This window comes from Spea bombifrons, chromosome 12 (assembly GCF_027358695.1).
Source record: "Spea bombifrons isolate aSpeBom1 chromosome 12, aSpeBom1.2.pri, whole genome shotgun sequence".
Classification (NCBI taxonomy): domain Eukaryota; kingdom Metazoa; phylum Chordata; class Amphibia; order Anura; family Pelobatidae; genus Spea; species Spea bombifrons.
In genome coordinates this window covers 26,816,974-26,836,726 of record NC_071098.1, presented here as the reverse complement: position 1 = coordinate 26,836,726, position 19,753 = coordinate 26,816,974, and the positions used below count along the sequence as shown (strand labels likewise).

The 19,753-nt window shown below is 41.3% G+C and overlaps 1 long non-coding RNA gene and 7 other non-coding genes across 9 annotated transcripts; all 8 read left to right on the top strand.

Moving 5' to 3' along the window:
- Positions 1–16,163: 16,163 nt before the first annotated feature.
- Positions 16,164–16,249, top strand: LOC128470808 (small nucleolar RNA SNORD35). Its single transcript, XR_008346073.1, has one exon. It is a non-coding gene; the product is annotated as a small nucleolar RNA SNORD35 (small nucleolar RNA).
- Positions 16,250–17,464: 1,215 nt separating this feature from the next.
- On the top strand, positions 17,465–19,445 carry LOC128470032 (uncharacterized). 2 transcript variants are annotated; one of them, XR_008346011.1, is made up of 6 exons: positions 17,471–17,545; positions 17,743–17,787; positions 18,111–18,179; positions 18,380–18,437; positions 18,773–18,822; positions 18,993–19,445. It is a non-coding gene; the product is annotated as an uncharacterized LOC128470032 (long non-coding RNA). The 2 variants fall into 2 exon arrangements; XR_008346010.1 differs by having other exon boundaries at positions 17,465–17,545; positions 18,773–19,445.
- Positions 17,590–17,676, top strand: LOC128470806 (small nucleolar RNA SNORD35). The gene has a single exon (XR_008346071.1). It is a non-coding gene; the product is annotated as a small nucleolar RNA SNORD35 (small nucleolar RNA).
- LOC128470810 (small nucleolar RNA SNORD50) lies at positions 17,854–17,923 on the top strand. The gene has a single exon (XR_008346075.1). It is a non-coding gene; the product is annotated as a small nucleolar RNA SNORD50 (small nucleolar RNA).
- LOC128470807 (small nucleolar RNA SNORD35) lies at positions 18,226–18,312 on the top strand. The gene has a single exon (XR_008346072.1). It is a non-coding gene; the product is annotated as a small nucleolar RNA SNORD35 (small nucleolar RNA).
- On the top strand, positions 18,638–18,705 carry LOC128470811 (small nucleolar RNA SNORD50). Its single transcript, XR_008346076.1, has one exon. It is a non-coding gene; the product is annotated as a small nucleolar RNA SNORD50 (small nucleolar RNA).
- Positions 18,858–18,932, top strand: LOC128470804 (small nucleolar RNA SNORD34). Its single transcript, XR_008346070.1, has one exon. It is a non-coding gene; the product is annotated as a small nucleolar RNA SNORD34 (small nucleolar RNA).
- On the top strand, positions 19,066–19,135 carry LOC128470809 (small nucleolar RNA SNORD50). The gene has a single exon (XR_008346074.1). It is a non-coding gene; the product is annotated as a small nucleolar RNA SNORD50 (small nucleolar RNA).
- Positions 19,446–19,753: the final 308 nt, after the last annotated feature.

Genomic DNA, 19,753 nt, shown 5'->3' with positions numbered 1-19,753 from the left:
TGAGTTCACCAGGTCCACCAACATCCACCAAACTATGCCAAGTTTCTCCATGTGGTGCCGGTATGAGGTACATATTTGTAGTTAATGTTAAGGCTTGAGCTTCGCATACGTTGGGCGATATTTCTAGAAAATATATCATGTTCAGTCAACGTTTGGATCTCAACACACATTTCTCACTGTACGAGACGGTGTTTATTGTCGGTTGGGTCCTGAGATGTTGAAGAACTGGTTTTTTTTGGGGACAATATTCCAATAATTAGACGTGGCCAACTATTTTTGGACAATTGTATCTTTCCATGAGCCTTGTCATGTAACACAGCGATGTGTGCTGGGCTAGGCCTAGGCTTGCAGGTTGGAAAGGGGCGTCAGTCTGTAACAGAACCAGGGGGGGCAAATTGTATTTTTTATCACCTTTAACATTTTCTTTTGGATTTTTTTTCTTTTTTTTTTTTTATTGATTCTACCAGATCCGATCATTGGAATAGATTAAAAAAAAAAAAATACTAACTAAACTAAAGTGCAATAATTGTAAGATCGGGATATTCTGTATAATTGAATATTTTACTACTTCTAATCAAAGAACAAATCCAAAAAAATATATTAGATAAGCAAAAAAAGTAAAGGTACAGTGCCATGTTAAAAAACATAGTACCGGTATTATCTCTTCCAATAATTAACATATTTGTTAGTGTTTCCCAAAGGCTTTTAGCCTCTGGGAAGTTGATTCATTGCTGCCACTCATAACAAATGATGATACAAGGAATGCAAAATGTGTGTGAAACAAGCTTAGGCCTAGGGCTGTAGGTACTATGGCATAGTGAAGCCTAGAGGTGCCATCTTTACTAGTACGGGGACAATGTAGAATATAGAATTTGCCGGAAGGGAAGACCCATTCGGCCCATCTAGTTTGCCTATTCCCCCCCCCCCCCCCGATATAAAGACCGGAGCCATATTAGCCTCTACCATGTCTACTAGCAGGCTGTTCCACTTATCAACTACTACCGTAATAAATATCCCAAGACGACCTGACCCCCTAAGGGAATATACCTCTTTGACCAGATCTACATATATAACATTCTTCCAGTTATTTTCTTTCACATTTGCGTCACATATAACATAACCTGATAAACTGGTCTAGGAGTTGCGGGTGGACTTGTTTTTTTTTTTTTTTATATACCAAATCTGAGAACTAATGTCAACCTGAGGCAAATAAGAGGAATCTGCCAAGAAGAACTTGTCATTTAATGCTTGCCTTTAAGCAACCCCCCCCCGAAAAAAAAATATTACATAAAAAAAAAAATATATATATATATTTTTAGGTCAATCACTAAAATTTAAATACATTTTTCAAAAAATCACTACTACCAAACCCCTTAAAATTTTAAGCAACGTTTTAGTAAAGTTTTTTTTATCTAGTATTATGTTTTATGTATTTCTGTGCTTTTAAAAGAAGGCCCTTTTTTCTCCTGAGATGTATAATTTCATCAAATATGGAAAAAGGGAATCGTGGTTGAACTAATATGGTAAAAATGAAAAAAAAACACCTGTACTGAAAGGGGTTAAATGATTTTTGGAATAATTTTAAAGTTAGATAATCAAAATCACCAGCAAACAAAAACAAAACATAAGCAAACGTATAGTAACTACACAAAAATGTTTAACATGCCTCTCGTAATGACGTCAAATAAATGTACTTGACCCGAGGATAACCATTTGAATTTGGATAACCATTTGGATTTTTTTAACCCTCTCTATTTTGTGTATTAATTTGGGTTGGTAGGCAGTGGCATAGTCTGGCCTAGGCCTAGGGTTGAGGTCAAGTGGAGTGGCAGCCTCTTGGCCACTTAACAAGAGTAGTTTGTGTGGAACACAGATTGTGAGCCTGGCCTTGTCATCCAAAAACATGCTATTTTGGCTGAATAGGCACAAATTCACACGGGCACCCCCCAATCTTGTGGAGGCTGTTATACCGGCAAAGAGGGGCAAACATATCAATGCGCTTGGTTTTGGAATGGGATGTCCTCCATTTTTTTAGCATTCGGGGTACACTACTACTCAGCATCCATTCTTAGCTTCAAGAAAACAAGGAAATTTCTTAATGTTTGCAACTGCAACATATTTTTTTTTCCTATGAGAAAATGAAAATATGTTTATATGGAATTGATGATCCGTCAGTTTAAAGCCACAGACAGGAAACCATCTGCCCCGATTCGGCAAATTGTTCTATACTGCAGAGCGAAATAATTTGGAAGCAAATCAGATCCCGTTGTGAACAGAGAATGTTCCCAAAGCGACCACGTTGGCTTATCCGTCCCAAAAAGATACAAAAAGCCACTTTTTGCCCAAGTAGCGAAGTCCCCCCCCATGTATTTGCAAAGTCGGGCCACACAAAAATGTTAAATGGACCACACAGCCACAAGAGCATACGATGGCTACAGTGTCCCTTTAATGAAGAACGCATTCTTCATTCCATAATGACCTTTAAAATACTAATCTACACATAAAGTACCCTAATATTCCAAAAACTGCACTCAGCTACACACTTACATACATCTACATACCTTACCTGGACAACTTGGCCAAAGAGGGCCATGCAATTGTGCCGTCCATGCCCTTCATTTCATTCCAGAAAAGCACAAATGACGTAAAACATAGAAAATATTTTTTTCACCTGAGGCAAAGCTTAAACTGTGTATGATTCCTTTATCTACGCCGCTTACTTTTATTACTTATCTTTAACAAAAGCCTACAATGTACTCCTTCTAGTGGTCAGATGTTTAGAATTCCTTCTTAGTTCGGAGAAATGATTTGGTTGCATGCTGTATATTTTTGTTAATAAAAAAAAAACATTAGTACATTTTTACACAGTTCAGTTTCTTTTTAATAATAGAAATTCAGAAATGTTTAATAATAGAGTAAAATTTAAAGTAATTTCCCATTAGCAGTCACCTATACGCTCTATGATTTACATTCCACTTCTTCAAAGATTAGGTTTAGGATTAAAGGACAGATTAAGGTATTTGGGGTTCTGGAGCAGTTCGATAAAAAGGGCACCTCTCGCTGGGTACTTACAACATCCATTGCTTGCCTCCCTGACGTCACTCATGGCCAGAAGATCCCTTGCTGTGCTGTGTGCCTGGAAATGATGTCACTTCCTGGTGCGTGATGTCAGAGAGAGAGCTACAGGCCACAGTACTTACTGCATCCTGTATGCACTGTGGCCTGTAGCTCCTTCACTGCTCTGAATGCCTGGAGATGACATCACTTCCTGACGCGCATTGTCAGTGTGGGAGCATCATCTGATGGCCATAGAATGACCTTTAAGGTCTTGAAATATTACCCGATGAAAGCTGGCCCTCCTAAAGGTACCACGTATTTCTTCAGACTTCTTGCAGGATAAAAGGGGTTTATTCAAAGGCCCTAACCTCTGACATCCTTAGGACAGCTCTAGTAGATGCCAACTAATCTTTCATCAGGAACAAATCCATTGTTGACCAAGTTTTTCAAGGTCCTCCTGAGCTCAGCTCAGCTCAACATCAAACTCACAGCAAGAGAAATGTCATGAATCTCACATCCAACAAAGTAACAGTGGAATGACTCTGTCTTAATCACACAGCTGGATACTCTGATCGATGAAAGTCAATGGAGGAAGGGACTTCAATAGCATTGCCATAAAGAATCACCTCGTACGGTTTGCACAGAAAAAAGTCACCCAAAATATCACGACTGACAACAATGGCGGACTCCAGGCCTGCAGATGTAGGGAGTTTATTGGAACATAATGAGATAAAACAATGTTTTTGTCAATGCCGACCTACGTTACTGTATACAACACCATGAACATTTTTTTCCCATGAGACCTTCCCTTATAGTGAAATCCCAGATGTGTTATTAAATCTTATCAATTATTTCATTTGAAGGAACATCTATTTACATTATGATACCATTTGTTCACTCGTTGTAATCCATTAACAGAACTCTCCAGCCCTATTTCAAAATATAACCCTTTGCTTTCCAAAATCCCGCCAAAATATAATAAAGGATCACACAAGAGCCCCCCAAAAAAGTTGAGAAATTTGTTTCTGATGATTGGGAAACGCATGGTTGATGTTGAGGTGTCTGGAAAATACGCTGTTAGTTATTTCTGGAACATAAATAACGAATTCTGTGGAATGAGCTATTTTCAATGTTTTAAAGAGATATCTCGTTGTTTTGCTTTAAACTGGTGAATGTTTGCTTTTGCTTCTTTTCCCGTATTTAAATAGTTTTAAAATAATGCGGTTTAAGCAAGGTTTAAACAAACGGGAATCTGGATTTCCTTTGCTTCAGTGATAACAAGTATCTATCTGTACACCCATGACGTTTTCCTATACAGAGAGTGTCTGGTAGCGCTTTATAATATATATATAATATATAGATTTGAAATCTGCTGATTTTGTACGTTTGCCCACTGACAAAGACCTGATCAGTCTATAATTTTAATGGTAGGTTTATTTGAACATTGGGAGGCAGAACAACAACAAAAAAATCCAGAATAAGGCATTTCAAATAAATTATAAATTGACCCCTTTGCAAAATCAATTTATAACTTATTTGAGATGCGTTATTCTGGATTTTTGTTTTTGGATTGTGTCTCTCACTGTTCAAATAAAGCTACCATTAAAATTGTAGGCTGATCATGTCTTTGTCAGTGGGCAAACGTACAAAATCAGCAGGGGATCAAATTATTTGTTCCTTCACTGTAAATATATGATACAATTGTATCTGACTGGAGGGGTAGGCTTTTTTGGCGGGAATTTTGGGGGTGGAGTTGGGGGAAGATTATATAAGTGGCTGCATTCCCGGGCTCAGGAACCATTTTTTGTGGTTAGCTTACCTGGTTGCGTGTCCCACCCTCCCTCCCCTTTTTCTTTTGTTTGTTGGTTTGTGTCGTTTGTCACAGTCTGTGGGGCGGCAGCTTGCCAGGTATTCAGGGGGTTAATGTGGTGGTAAGTGAATGGTTGGTAACATCTGGTGGGAGGTTCTTGGCTGTCAGTGCTGGGAACCTCAGGTCAGGGTGGGGGCATCTGGGTATGTCCCTTCCTTAAGTGGTATTTGGTTATGGTACCTGGATTACTTGTCCTGGTTAACGCACCTATGTTTATTGTTTCAGGTTTTGGTGGTAACAATGACTCTAATAAATAAAATTGGCTGTGGCCTTTTCTTATCCATATTCTATGGTGTGTGGTGTCATTTTTGGGGTTTAACGGGGAGTTAAGCCTAGCCCGGAAAAAATCAAAGCTACAACAGTCAAGGGAGTCGGGGGGGTCCAGACTCTGGAGTGGTCACACTGGGCAAATTGGGTCCTTGGGGGCTGTGTGCCGGCCATGACTGAATAGTAAGCACTGAGTGAGTTTGCTGCCCAAATACCCACATCTTACTTTGACATTTCTATAGGACTATCAAGGAAGCAAGTTGACTAACAGACAAGACGTTGCTCGGAATTATAGTAATTCAAACAAGGGGTAAATTGCTTGAACAAGTTCTCTTTGTTTATTTTCTGCATGAGAAATAATAGATGAAAGGTTTTAGCAGCTAAATGTGTGAAATTTTAAACTATATTTTGTTTCCTCTTAATATGCAAGTCAACCACATAATGAAGCTTCTTTAATTTCTAGGTAGATGTTTTTTTTTTATTTAACCGTTTATTGGAGGGATTGTGAGTCCAAAGAAAAATGAAATACTCTTCGTGTTCCAAAGAATGAGAGTAACCCTTCTCTTTAGATAACAAGTGGATAAATGGAATTACATCCTTGGTTCTTCTAACCTTCGACAGGTTCGATACGATTGGAGATCATGGTTTAGATCCCCCTTTAAACATTATATACGATATGTTTTTAGAAACCTGTAATGGTTTGATTAATAAAGCATTCATTCACCTATGCAAAACTTCCCAAAACTTCTTCTTAGACCTTATTTATTATTCTCTCAGCTACTTGTAGCCCTGTTTCAGGTTCTTTAATTTACTTCCCAACCACCTACCACCTCAACTGGGATAAACAAGACACATCAGGGAGAAAAAAAATTCTTTCTGGCCTTCTCCTCATAGTTGCAGAAAGTATCATGTTGTTCATTCCTCCGCACACTCCGGACACTGGGAAGTTTCGTACAAGCACACATCTACAAATACCAGGCCAACACTGGCCTTCTGGCACAAGGAGCTAGTGCCCAGCCACAAGCTGGATATGCCCGGCCACATGCAAACCGTAACATGTGGCCGCGCATATTCAGACATCTGGCGCACTCACCCCTTCATGACCTAGCCCGTACATGTACGAGCTCATAATGCATTGTTTTTAATGGGTTTAAGGAAAACCCATTGTCCTTAAAGGGTTAAAAATCAGTACAGCTGTCACTAGCACACTATTCCCCTTTCATCTTGCCTGTACTCACTTTACTCCAACAGGTAGCTCCTCTTGAATCTGCAACAGAGGAATATAAGAATCTTGCCAAACATGTATTTCTTGATTTGTGTCCTACGAGAGTCACTTTGAGCCTCCGGGTATACTTTATATCGATCCGCATGAAGCTGGCTTATGTAAGGCACAATATCTGTACCTAATGTCAGATTGCTATTCGTTACTCATTTATATATCGAAGCATTAGACAAACTGCTGCTACCCCACAACTATTCAATATCCCAGCTCCGTCATTCATTCGCATTTTACAATACATACAGTGGTTTTGCCACCAAAAGTGGGCCTGCCATTAAGAGCGTATCAAATGTCTATTCATGTTAACAATTTAACCTGTCGTTGGACATATTTTAAAATATTTTTTGGTAAGATTTCAATCAGATTATTGTGAGTTCCTTTGTACTCATATGTACTTCTTCCTACTATTTGATTTGAAAGGGCTAGTGACACAAAACAAAACATAGGGGTACTTCAAGATTGCTATACGGGCAAAAAACTGAATTCTAGTGAGTCATTTACCTAGTATTTGTGTTGATGGGTGATTAGCATCTCCTAAACCATCTGTATCTGTTATTTTAATACAATGTGAAAACATCAAAAGAAGGAATTTAGGGAGCAGCAGCGTGTTTTGGCCTAAGCCTTCTAAGCCTAGGGGGGTAGGTCAAGGGGACGCCTCTGCCCTCTGCCACCAAACTCTTGGACAATCATGCCCCATGTGTGCCTCTGCTCAATGGCAGCCAATCTACAAGACAGAGCTCTGTTCTCCCCAATTGGCCCATTTGCGTAATGGAGAACCGTGCCAACTTGGCACAGCATCCATAGTTTCCAGTAAAATGTTCTGCCTACATGGACCACGAGTTATGAGATCATATATCGGCAATCAGAAGTAAGGAGAGGGTGACCAGAGATAGCCTAGGGTAGCATTAGAGGTAAATATGCAACTGGTCAAGCATGATATTGGGAATGCAAATCCAGCCTCATCTACCTTCCCCAACAAGGTGAAAAGAAGAAAGACCTTGGTTCTATATGATAGCCCCAGGAGACGGGCTGACTAAAGGTACTAATGTCAGACATATGTTCACTCAAACCAAAACATTCCATTCCACCAGGTCCCCAGGTGCTGTCCTTTGGTTCCCCCTGTCCGAAAAACAAGATATGATTGTTATGCTCATCATGACCACACTCCATGCAAGTGGCTCCAGTGCATATGGATCTGACAAGTGAAGACACGTATGGGGACCCACCATCTGGCAAACAGGGCAAATACCTGGTGGGCCGGTTCCAGATGGCACAAGTCACTTACCTTTGCTGCCTCTCTCTTGAAGCAGATCATTTGCTTTAATGTGCAGGGTGCATAGACATGGCCACCTATTGTGTAAGAGTGAAACCTGCCAATGGTGCACACAGACTAATCGATGTAAATTCTTCAAGCTAAAGACCCTGGATTATGATACAAATATAGAAAATAGATTCGAATTAAGCCATTTTTTCAAAGAACGGTCTAAATCTGGATATTCTTGTTTCTTTAAACCTGGGGGATAATTTGTCATCAGAGAAACTGTAATCAGTTGTGGTAAAACCAGCATGATAATTAGCTTCCTATCCTGAAGCTACCTGTCAAAACCATGTTCCTCCAGAGGTGGAAATAGCCAATGGGGAGGAAAAAAACAAAACATTCAGATCCTGAGAACGGTTAACACAGCTGCCTCTATGTTTACGTAAAGGGTAGGTTTGTATTATATACTGTATATTGCTCTGTGGACCCAACTCCATAGGTTTATTAAGCATCATAAATTGTATATATAGTAGGGGAAATTTAGCATGCACGGTTTTGACCACTTCTGACCACTTTCAAAATCTCCGACTCTCACACCACATTCAGAAAGATGGAGAAACATCTCAAAGTATTCAAGATGAATGCTTGAAGGGACAGAGTCCAATCAAGATACTTTATGTGCAAACAGGGAAAAGAAAAAATGTCGGTGCGCTAAGCTAGTCACAGGCTCAAATAATACAAATGTATAATACGAGGCCTACCAAACAGGTGTAAGCATGCTGCAAAAACAGTGTATTGGTTGTACAATGTATACAAAAAACAAAAACTGTCTGCGCTTCTTACCCTAATAAAGTTGGCAACAAATATATAAACATAATATAAATGAGAGGTTTTGGTTATATGAATTGGCCAAAGCATAATTAAGCTCACCCGCCACGTCAAGGCACACTCTCAATAGGGTGAGAACCTACTCTCACCTCCTACATAGTGGGCACACAAAGCAGTTTATACTGCTACCAAAACCTTATTAATGTGTTGGGGGAGGTGCAATTAAACCTCTTCCCTATTAACCCCTGGACAGCAAGCTGCAACCAGACTGATGAGGAGCCAACAACCTCAAATATGTGCAAACAGGGAAAAGAAAAAATGTCGGTGCGCTAAGCTAGTCACAGGCTCAATTAATACAAATGTGTAATACGAGGCCTACCAAACAGGTGTAAGCATGCTGCAAGAAACAGTGTATTGGCTGTACTATGTCCACTACGTAGGAGGTGAGAGTAGGTTCTCACCCTATTGAGAGTGTGCCTTGACGTGGTGGGTGAGCTTAATTATGCTTTGGCCAATTCATATAACCAAAACCTCTCATTTATATTATGTTTATATATTTGTTGCCAACTTTATTAGTTTAGTAAATACAGATTAGTGGTTTAATAAGAAAAAAACCCCATAAAAAACAGGACAAACTGTATGGTCTACACAAACTTAGACGGTGGATAATACCAGTAGAAGACCAACTATTTCAAGTAAAATGTACCATATTAGTCAGTTTTTCCTTGAATCGCATGTTCAGATTGTTGTATTATTCTAAGAAAAGGTTAACACCGAAAAACCACAGGTTTAAAAAATATAAGCTCTGTCTTCCTCACGTTATGCAGATATTGTGTTTCCTGTTTATACAAGAATGGTCTAGAACACTCGAAACCAAAATATGAAAAAATGATTGATTGATTGATTGAAGAAGAACTTGGTTTGTCGATTAAAACAGAAGACATCATGACCACAAAATCGAAGGTCTTCATCTGGAAGATAGGGAAAGAAAACAATATGGCCAAGTAGACGTTGTTTTGTTGATGAAGACGCTCAGTGTTTGGGGTTGAAACGTTGGTTTTCGATGAAAAGTTTGAGTCAATATTTGTGTAAGACCCATTCGGCCCCGTCCAGTCTGTCCGTTTTTCCTACAGTAAAGGTTCCAACCTTAACCCCTCATTGGTCTCATGTTAGACTCAGGAGCCATATCCCTATCCCATGCAAGTTTAAATTCCCTCACCGCATTAATCTCCTCCGCATTTGCTGGGAGGCTCTTCCGTTTATCTGTTTCTATTTGGGATTCATGTCCATCTTGCCCTACCTTTCTCCCCTGCTGTTATCATTATCTCTGGGAACATCCGAGATTGGGATATCATCTTCAATTTGGAGGAAACAAGCATAAGTTATTTGTTTTCTTTTCATTGAAAGTTTAAACAGGTAAGTTACCGTGCAATGCAGGGCCGGGGAAAGTGTGTAGTAAAGAAGCAGGTATGGCTTTGCTTCATTGAGCTCCAACAAAAACAATATGGCGGCTTCTTTAAGACTGTGCTTCACAAGGACCAACATACTGTGCTTTATATAATAATAATAATAATTATATAATAATAATAATAAAAATGTATTCTATATATGTTGTATTATATAATAGGTAGTCCTAATGATGAAGAGATAGGTCATGGAGACACTAAGGTGGCAGTTTGTTCCATAGAAGTTCTTTTGGTCCCCCCGTCGATGTGTAGAGCACCTAATAAATGCTGAGGGTGATCTGGGTATTTTATGTGGTTTGAAGATGATAGGCCTGCCATTTTTTCTTATAATTGCAATGGCTATGCAAAGAATTTCTATATCCTCAGGTCGGGCCTTCAGCAGTAGGAGGAAATTCAAGTCTGGTGAGGTTATTGGGATATAAGTCCTGGGAAACTAGCTAAAACAAGAATTATCGCAAAAGCCCTAGTGGGGGAAATGATCATCACCTGGGAACTTTCTAAATGAGCGGACCCTGGGGGTCTTCAAATAATAACCCTTTAATAGCCCATTGTGAAGATTCTGTGACTCGTCAAATGGCTCCAATACCGGTCCTTGTGGAAACCTTGACTCGTCATCATTTAAAGATACACTTAATTGAGTCACCTGCATTCAAGCAGGTATATAACCATACTGGTAGCAAAAGCACGAACTGGAAGTCTTATACATGACCATATAAGTGTAGAATCAGAAGGAGTCATCTCCAGACTGCGTGACCTGGAGACTCAGGGTCAACCACTGAGAGTTTACCAGGTATCGTATTGGGGTAAAATGTGGCATCTCAAATGCATATAGATGTTGATTTTAAGTGAATAAAAGTCACATCCTTAGAAAATATGGTTTGTGATCATGTGACTTAAAAAAAACCCCATCAAGACAAGACTGATGCATGACCTCATATGTTTCTGTTGGACAGGACTGTTTAATATAGAAGTTATCTCGTTAAATGAAAGGGAAACCCCTGCCTTGTTCTATTTGTTATTTGAATCTGGTCCCACTAATCCCGTGGAATCCAGGAATTCAGGGAACACCCTGACTATTACCGTAAATGAGATCCTTTACAAGAACAGCTGGAGTTCTGATACTATAGTAAATCATTAACTACAAAACAAAACATGAAAGGTATAACACGTAAAGCAAATAACAGCCGTATATGCATATATATTCACAATAACTGGAAACCGTTAAAAAGTATTTACGTGGATGGGCAGACACGCTTACAACATCTCGGATATTTCATCAGAAAATGTATACTTTTTTTAATTTACTTTTGTAAAGTACCCTTACTATAAATATTTACTTTATATAGCCTTTCGCTCGTGTATTGTACTGGTGTTCTTCATTTCATCGTAAGTGCACTTAAACCAGCCCAAGAACAGTAAATGTGACTAATCCCCATTAAATGTATAGAATACTTAATCATAATATGACAAAAACGAGCCTACAACTCATCAAAGGTAGCTGTGGAGGAATTAGTTATCGTAAATGATCCTGTTTTTACATAAAAGGGGCGGTTTAAGAAGAAAAAAAATGCTTACTCAAGGTAGAAGCTGCAGCTCTGTAGCTGCAGCTTCCCTCTTCCTCTGTGGTCTGTTGTAGTCAAAGGGAGCACTTTCCGTGTATGCAAATGGGGGCTAAGAAAATAGCTGGGGGGCAACAGAAAGGGGCAAATCCATATGGGGATCCTGCAGAATCCCCTTAAGGAATTTGGATTTTAATGCATACGATGGCTGGAGCTGGAAATGCAAGTCGGCATGCGTAGGGTTTGCGGAAGGAGAGGTTTGGGTTAAGTCGGGTGCTTTTTGTATTTAGTAGTATTTTGTGACCTCTAGTGGAAGACGGGTTATATGACAAGGTAAAAGGAGGTATGTTTTTTCGTCAAACAACTATTCATCATAGCGGCTACAGATTTTTTTATTTTACCAATATTTATTTTGTTTTTATCTCCTTTTAACTTAATAAAGTGATTAATGACACTTTAGGTCACCGATCATTGATCAGTCTCAGCAATCATCAGCCAATGGAGTGTCCGCCATCATTTGCGCCGTGGGCAACCACCGAATTACCGTGGAAATGGACTAAAATGTGAGGTTTCTGAGATGACTCCCATGGGAACCTTTTAACTCTTTACTGTTTTTCACATTTGCGTGTCACAGCGACTGTTTGATATTACACCATTGGGGTCCCTACCTGTCTTTTGTTTTTTTGCATATATCTACTATATATCTACTATCCACCCGGAGGATTGGATGTTTTATGAAGCCTGAACACATGTATATATTGTGAGTGCATTATATAAATATATAGCGCTATCACTTGTGCACAATATTACACAATCATTTTTTATTTTCTCTATTTTTCTAAACCGGTATACACGAGCGCCCCCTAGTGACCTTTTGCTCTAATTTTGAAACACCCGGAGAGTGTTTTGTACGGGCTGCAGCTGGGTATCCGGAGAAGTGACAAGAAAGGGAAGTATATTGGTCACTTTATTATCATTTTTTCTCTATATACCCTATTTCATACTGGTCTTCATCACTTTTTTCTCTCACACGTAAACTCTTTACTGGACGCCGCCTCGTCCCTGTGTTTACGGTCAAAACATGCCTAACGTGTTATTCGGGGGGGTTTCTCCTCTTTTTTTAATGTTACCCCTAATTATCTTTATATTTTAAATAGATCACATAAAAGTTTGCACTCATTTACTCAGAGCTGGTGTTCATAGATCGGTGAATAGTTCTTTGGTTTTATGTCCACTGCTGTATGTTGTTACTAAGGCGATACACTAATTATTTTGTCATACTTGCCCATTGGATATGATGTTGCTATATACGTAATGATAATGCTTTGCTCGGATTTCCTCTTAGTCCATCAGTTCTAGTTTTGTCAGACCCTTTAACTGTAAGAAGCGCTGCGGAACGTGTTGGCGCTAAATAAAAAAGAAAATAATTTGCAGTGCTTCGCTTCCACCACTAGGTGGTGCTATACGATCAAGTGAGTTTCTCCTATAGGTTTGGTTCGCTCTGTCCATTTGAGTTTTGTAGACCCAATATATAAACTGTTCTCCCTGTATAAGTAAATGATAGTAAAAACAGTGATAATAATTATGGTCAAAGCTAAATATTTGGTTACAAATATTTTGTTCATCGCAAAAGGGCAGAGACAGGGACATGGTTTCGATTTGCCCTAATTATTGAAGATAAAGTCTTGATTGCACAATTGGTCAGATGTCCCAGCTGGTGGCCATTCACTGGACCAAGGGTGATAAAAGCCAACCTGGGCCCTCGTAGGACTGGAGTCTTTGTTATTTTATCGTCAATACCATACCTCCCAACATTTCAAAATGTGAAAGAGGGACAGTTTTTTTTTTTTAAATCTCGCAGAACTCATCAATACAAGCAATTGCACTTTACAATGTCGCGCTTGCATCGCCACTTAAAACACGCTTTGCTTTTGTCAGCAAAATAACCAACGTATTGAATTGAGTCTCCCGGTGGGACTCAAAGCACTTTACAGGTATATGCATACAAGAGAAAAAGAATGAATTGTCTGAAAGATTGGGAGAAAAGATGGGTTTTAAGTCTTTTTTCTAAATTCTCTAAAGATGGGGCCTCTCTGATTGACAATGGTAGAGCGTTCCAGAATGTGGGAGCAGCATGACAGAATGTGTTGGAGCCGGATTTTGTGCGCACTTAGGGTATTGAGAGAAGAGACATATGTGTGGATCGAAGGGGGCGAGCAGGGATGTAGGGTGTTAATAGCTCTTTCAGGTAAAAGGGCGCCTGGTCCTTTAGGGATGCTGGCTGAGCATCATGGGAAGTGCAGCAACAGTAAAGCTGCAGATGCTAGCTGTAAACTAAAATCCCCATGATTCTCAGCCAGCCAGGTATCTAGCATAATGATGGATGAGCATCATTGGAATTCTAAAGCAGCAGAGATTTTTAAATAAAAAAAGGCTAATGTTAGCCTCAGTTCCAGGATCCGTGCCCGCTGCCTTTACACACACCTGCCCTGGACACTGCCCTTATACACACATATACATGGACACTGCCCTTACACACACATATACATGGACACTGCCTTACACACACACATACATGTACACTGCCCTTACACACACACATACATGTACACTGCCCTTACACACACATATATACACATACACTGCCCTTACACACCAGCTAACAAATACCTATACTACTCTAACACACACCGGCCCATACACACACACACAAGCTTACAAACACATACATACACATACTCTGCCCTTACACTCCTTTTCTCCCCATCTCTTACCTCTTCCACCATCCTTTTTCCTTCTGCCTGCATCCTGTTGTGGGAGCGCGAGGTCTGTCACTTTACTACTCCCTTATCAATACGGCTATTGCTGCAGTGCGCAGGGATGACATCATATCCCCGTGCTCTGCATTATTTGCCTGCGGGTAGTGTTTAGGGAGCAGTAAAGCGAGGTCTGAAGCGACAGGCCTCGCAATCCCTAATGTTGAGCTGACTAGAGGGAGATGTGCCCCCCCCACGGTCGTTTTACTGATATCATGTGGGTGGTCTTATCCCATGATGGCACACAGGACTGGACACCTGCATGAAATGTGGATAGAGTCCTTCCATGATGCTACAGAGGCCAGGACAGAGCCTTCCTGAGAGCTAGCGAGCACGTGCATACATCCCAAGTGTCCTATATCCTAAATTTGGATCATTGGTCCACCATCTCTGGTCTTTACACTGTAACGATGACAACGCAAATGGCACTCCATGTGTATGTGTGCCATAACTGGTACCCTGCGTGTGCACAACACATATGAAGCATCTCACGCAGCCGTGTGTGTGCAGCGTGCTTAGTGCTCGACAGATGTACTGACATGACTACCAATGGTCCCAAGACAGGCCTTAGGTGTTGGCTGTTGGCCATCTCCCATTACTGCGCTTGTAAATGCAGCTGACGGGCCCAGCGGAACATCTGCAGGGACGGCCGACAGCAAAGCTTATGGGGACTGCTCTCAGCTGCAGCATGCGCTGTTTGGTGTCCTACATTTAGCTTTTATATGTTGGTTGTGTATGTCCTGTGTATGAAACATCCATATTCCTGGTTGTTTGAATTACACAACCTGTTAGAAGAATGTATGATGTATAAATAAAGTGCAGCACACATTAAGCAGCATGAAGGCTCTGGATGTGATGGTCTGGGCGGGCACCACTAGAGGGGGCACTTGTGAAACACAGCCGCTCTGCTGGACGCCTGCAACCATACGGTAAAGCTCAGTCACGTGATTCCCCATCCGACCCACCCCCCCCCATGCCAGTAATGGCTCTGCCTTTTGGAACTTCACTCCCAACCTTCCTGCGGAAGAACCCGCCTCCAGCCAATGACGGAATGTCCGGCCCATATTTCCTATATAAACGCCGCTGTCGCGTCGAGGAGACTCTCTTTCTCTTCGACGAGGCTTTCGTTGTGTGTATGAAGGAGAGGAGCGCGCCACGAGTGAGGCCTACCCTGTGCTACGGTACTTTGGGGCAGTTCCTATTGACTAGGGGTGGATGTTACTGTAGCTGCCTCGCATTTTACTGCCGATCTCTGCTTGTGTCTGATACCTGACGTCGCATATTGTAACGCGTGGAGTCTCCCGGGGGTGCCGGCCTCATGCCTGTCTCAGGGCCGTAGCCTGGCCTCTAGTGTGTGTGTGTGTATAGTATTAGTATCCGGATAATATGAGCACATGGGATTTACTCTCCCTGTGATACTCTATTGCTGTGTATTAAATGACTTTATCAGTCCTAGTGAGCGTTGCGGTTTCTGGCCGCTGGCTCTATTATCAGAGACTAATATTTCCTTCTCTTGTGTATTTCAGGATCTGACATCGCTGGAGGCGTTCTATACCATGGATCACCAGCTCAGCAGGTATGGCGTATTCTTAAACCAGCACTAAAGATGTTCCAGAAGTGAGCGTAGTGTTTGTATCTTAGTGCTCGCTGTAGCATACTCTTGGCTTTAAGATGAGCACTTGGTGTAGCATTTTGAGCTATAACTCTTACCCGGCTTATCCTTCATTCTGATGCTTGTGAGCCGTTTACTTCCAGTATGAGCTGCCAATGATGTCTTTACTCACGATGGTCTTCCAAGCTTCCTCGAGGCTTTGACGATACTGCCAAATGGCATAGCTGATGGCAAGCTCTAAGCCTGGGGTTACTCTTCTCATTGACTCAAAATACCCCAGCTTGGGAGCAGTAGGCTGGTTAGTGATGTAACATTATCCTGTCTAGGTCTCGGAGTACATACCGTATTCCCCTGCATATAGGCTGCACTTTTTTCCCCCCACTTTGTCTTTAAAGTGGGGGTGCGGCCTATTTTCGGGGTCTGCATGTCCCGGGAGCCGGACAGGCAGTAGTGTTAGGATACAGATCCCCGAAGCAGTGCAGGGGACCTGTATCCTACTCACCGATACGCTCAGACGACCTCCCCTGTCGGCACTTCCCGCAGGGGGAGTGCCAGCACAGGAGCTTGTCTAAGCGCATTGTGCGGATGTTCACCGGCTGCAGCAAAGCGCGCGTACACAACCGCCGCTGCTGGCACATCGTGCAGACGTGCCGGCAGCAGCAGTTGTTTACGCGCATCGCCGCAGCTGGTGAACGTCCGCACGATGCATTTTACCTCTGTCCCCAAGACTTACCAGGGCAGACTCCCGGGTGTCTTGCGGGGGACGTCTACGCAATACGCGTATACAACTTCTGGTGCCGGCACTTCCACTGAGTGCCGGGAATTGTATTGCGTAGATGTCCCCCCTCTGGCCCCGCAAGACACTCGGGAGTCTGCTCTGGTAAGTCGGGCCGGGGCAGAGTGGCAGCATATCTATTACAAAACGTTTTCTTTAAAAGCACCGAACTTTTAGGGTGCAGCCTATGTTCGGTTGCGGCCTATATCCGAGCCAATACGGTACATTCATGAAAGCTTGCAATCAATTGTCTGCCAATAATGGCATCTACTTTACCGAAGCTGCTCTTCTTGCTAATGTGAAACCATACCATTCTAATCATTAATCAGATGAGGCTGGCATCAAATATTGCAAATGTTTATGGTCCTCGGTTATGAGTTTAGTAGAGTGCAGTTTGGCATTTTGTGCCATAGATTTATTCATCTTTTTGGGTTGGTATTTATCCTCCCTTTATGCTAATCTTGCTGATGTAGCTTCTAAGGTGCAAGAATCATGCTTTTATGGTCACGGATTGTCTAGTCTGTGGCCCTTTATGTAAGACTGTCTTATTAATGCAGAGTCTGGTTGTTGGGCAGTGTGCTATATCAGCAGCCCTTTGTCTTCATGGTGAAGATTTTGGATTCACTGTAAGAATTAGTCTTTTTTTGGATCTTAATACAATTTCCATCTTGTTTCAACAGAACAGTTGAAGAAAATGTACTTGCATCTATTCCATTGGCGTCTACTGTGACTTAATGCTTTACATGGATAAACTCCAGGTGAGTTCATAGATGTATCCAGATTTCCTCCATGCTGAATATCTCGCAAATGATGTTTATTCTCACGATGGTCTTCCAAGCCTCAAAGAGGCTCTGACGATAATGCCTTAGGGCTTTGCTGATGCAAAAAAAGTTTTGCCTGTTTATATTGTAATGTTAAGATGAGTTACTAATGGATGGAGTCTTTATTTCCACAGGTCTCTAACCAAACAATGGGTGGCTTCTGACACTCCTAGAAAAAGGTCAGTGTGCTACATTGTGTTTCAAACTTTGTTGGTGTGAATGAGGTTTAAGTATGTGGTTTCTGTGAACTATGATGAGTCTATCCCGAACCTGAGTCTTTGATGACAAACTTCTTATGGATCTGACTGCTGAGTTCATTTAATGCAAGTTTGCAGTAGAGGGATGTAATTGAAGTGGGAAATGTACTTCATCCAAAACGTTCTAATGAGCTATTATCTGATGCCTGCCGTCATTGGCTCATCAACAGACCAATAGTCCATGTGGTTCTGGTTTATAAGGATTCCTTTGCTTAACACTAAGACCTCTACCTTTCCACCTTTAGGTTCTTGACAAGCTTCCTTCACAATGGGAATGTCTACAGGTGGAGAACAGCTGAACATGTCCATGTGAGGTAAGTTGCCTCAAGCATTGTAGGGAAAGTAAGCAAAATGGCCGAGTGCAAATGATGCTTATTCTCACGATGGTCTTCCAAGCCTCAAAGAGGCTCTGACGACAATGCCGAATGGCTTTGCTGATGCAACTCGCTCACGGGGTATAAATGGTGATGTACATGGAAAAAGTCACCCTCACACTTTGTATTCTTTATTTCAGGGCTGTGTAAGGCTTTCTTCAAGCAGCACCTTGTCTGCCCTCTGTACCTTGGACACAGGTAAATAGCTCCTAGATATTTAAGGCACACTTGGGGAAGCTGCTTTAAGCCATTGGTAGTGTAGAAGTCTGTTAAATGTCTGTCTACACCTAAACATGTCAGTATTTGGAGTAGCCATTGACCGCTTGCAACATCTGAGTCCTACTACAGCAGCCTTATTGATTTAAATCTGACTTATTGCTGCTGTCTTGCATTTATCTGAACCATGATGAGTCTATCCCGAACCTGACTTGTGATGACACAAATCTATGGATCTGACTGCTGAGTTCACTTCCTAACTTGCTTGGGCCTAACCATGTTATTATGGTGTAGTAACAGAACGTTTCTCTCTGCAGTTCTCTAACCAGAAGACGGAGGTAGAAAGTGTGGCTTCAGATCCTTCCAGGTGAGTTCTGGACTTCTGTAACATGTGGCTGTTTGTTCTGTCAATGATGTTATACATTTACCTACATTGTTTGACTCTTCTAATGAAAACAAACATAAGCTGAGACAAATAAAATCCATTCCCTGGGTTTCCTCGGGGTAAACATTTGTTAACGAGTCATTCTCTTACAGGTCAAATGCTGCCAGATGCGATCCACCATATTAAAACCAGGCAAGTGAGTGGCTTTTTGTTTCTGGTCTTCTGAAACTATGATGAGTCTATCCCGAACCTGAGTCACTGATGACAAACTCTTTATGGATCTGACTTCTGAGTTTCCTTGCATTTTCTTAGAAGCAGGTGTCTTCAGTTTGTTTTGATTCTGTTAATTAAACTTCACTCCTTTCCTCATTTTAGGTACTGGATTTTATGCCATGCAAGCACTTCCAGACTTACTGGTGTCCAATATCGATCTGCTTTGTTACTGTGTGAATACATCTAGTACCACCAACAGACTGGTTCAGCCCAGTTTAGAATGTTCTTTGGTGGCACCAGTAGAGGTGACATGTGGAACTCGGCTATACATTGGTTGCTAAGACATAATGCTGTAACGGAATATTAAACAAAACTATCTTGTTGCATCAAAACCTAATGTCAAGTGTCTTTTGCTCTCCACTCCAGGACTATGCAGTACCGCAATGCCTGACTTAAATGAAACAATATAAACTATGAAACCAGACTTTTATTAAATCGCAGGGGTATAACCCAATGCCTGCTGTGTAGCTGTTGGCCATAAAAACACAATTTAGTAAAATGTGTGAAAGTAGCCGGTTAAAATGTTTAAGTGCAACATGCAACAAAGTGCAACAATGATCAAAGGGTACACATTCACAAATCTATACTTGTAAAAATAATTACCGCCCTCTTGAAATGCTTAGTCTTGGCCTACATACCT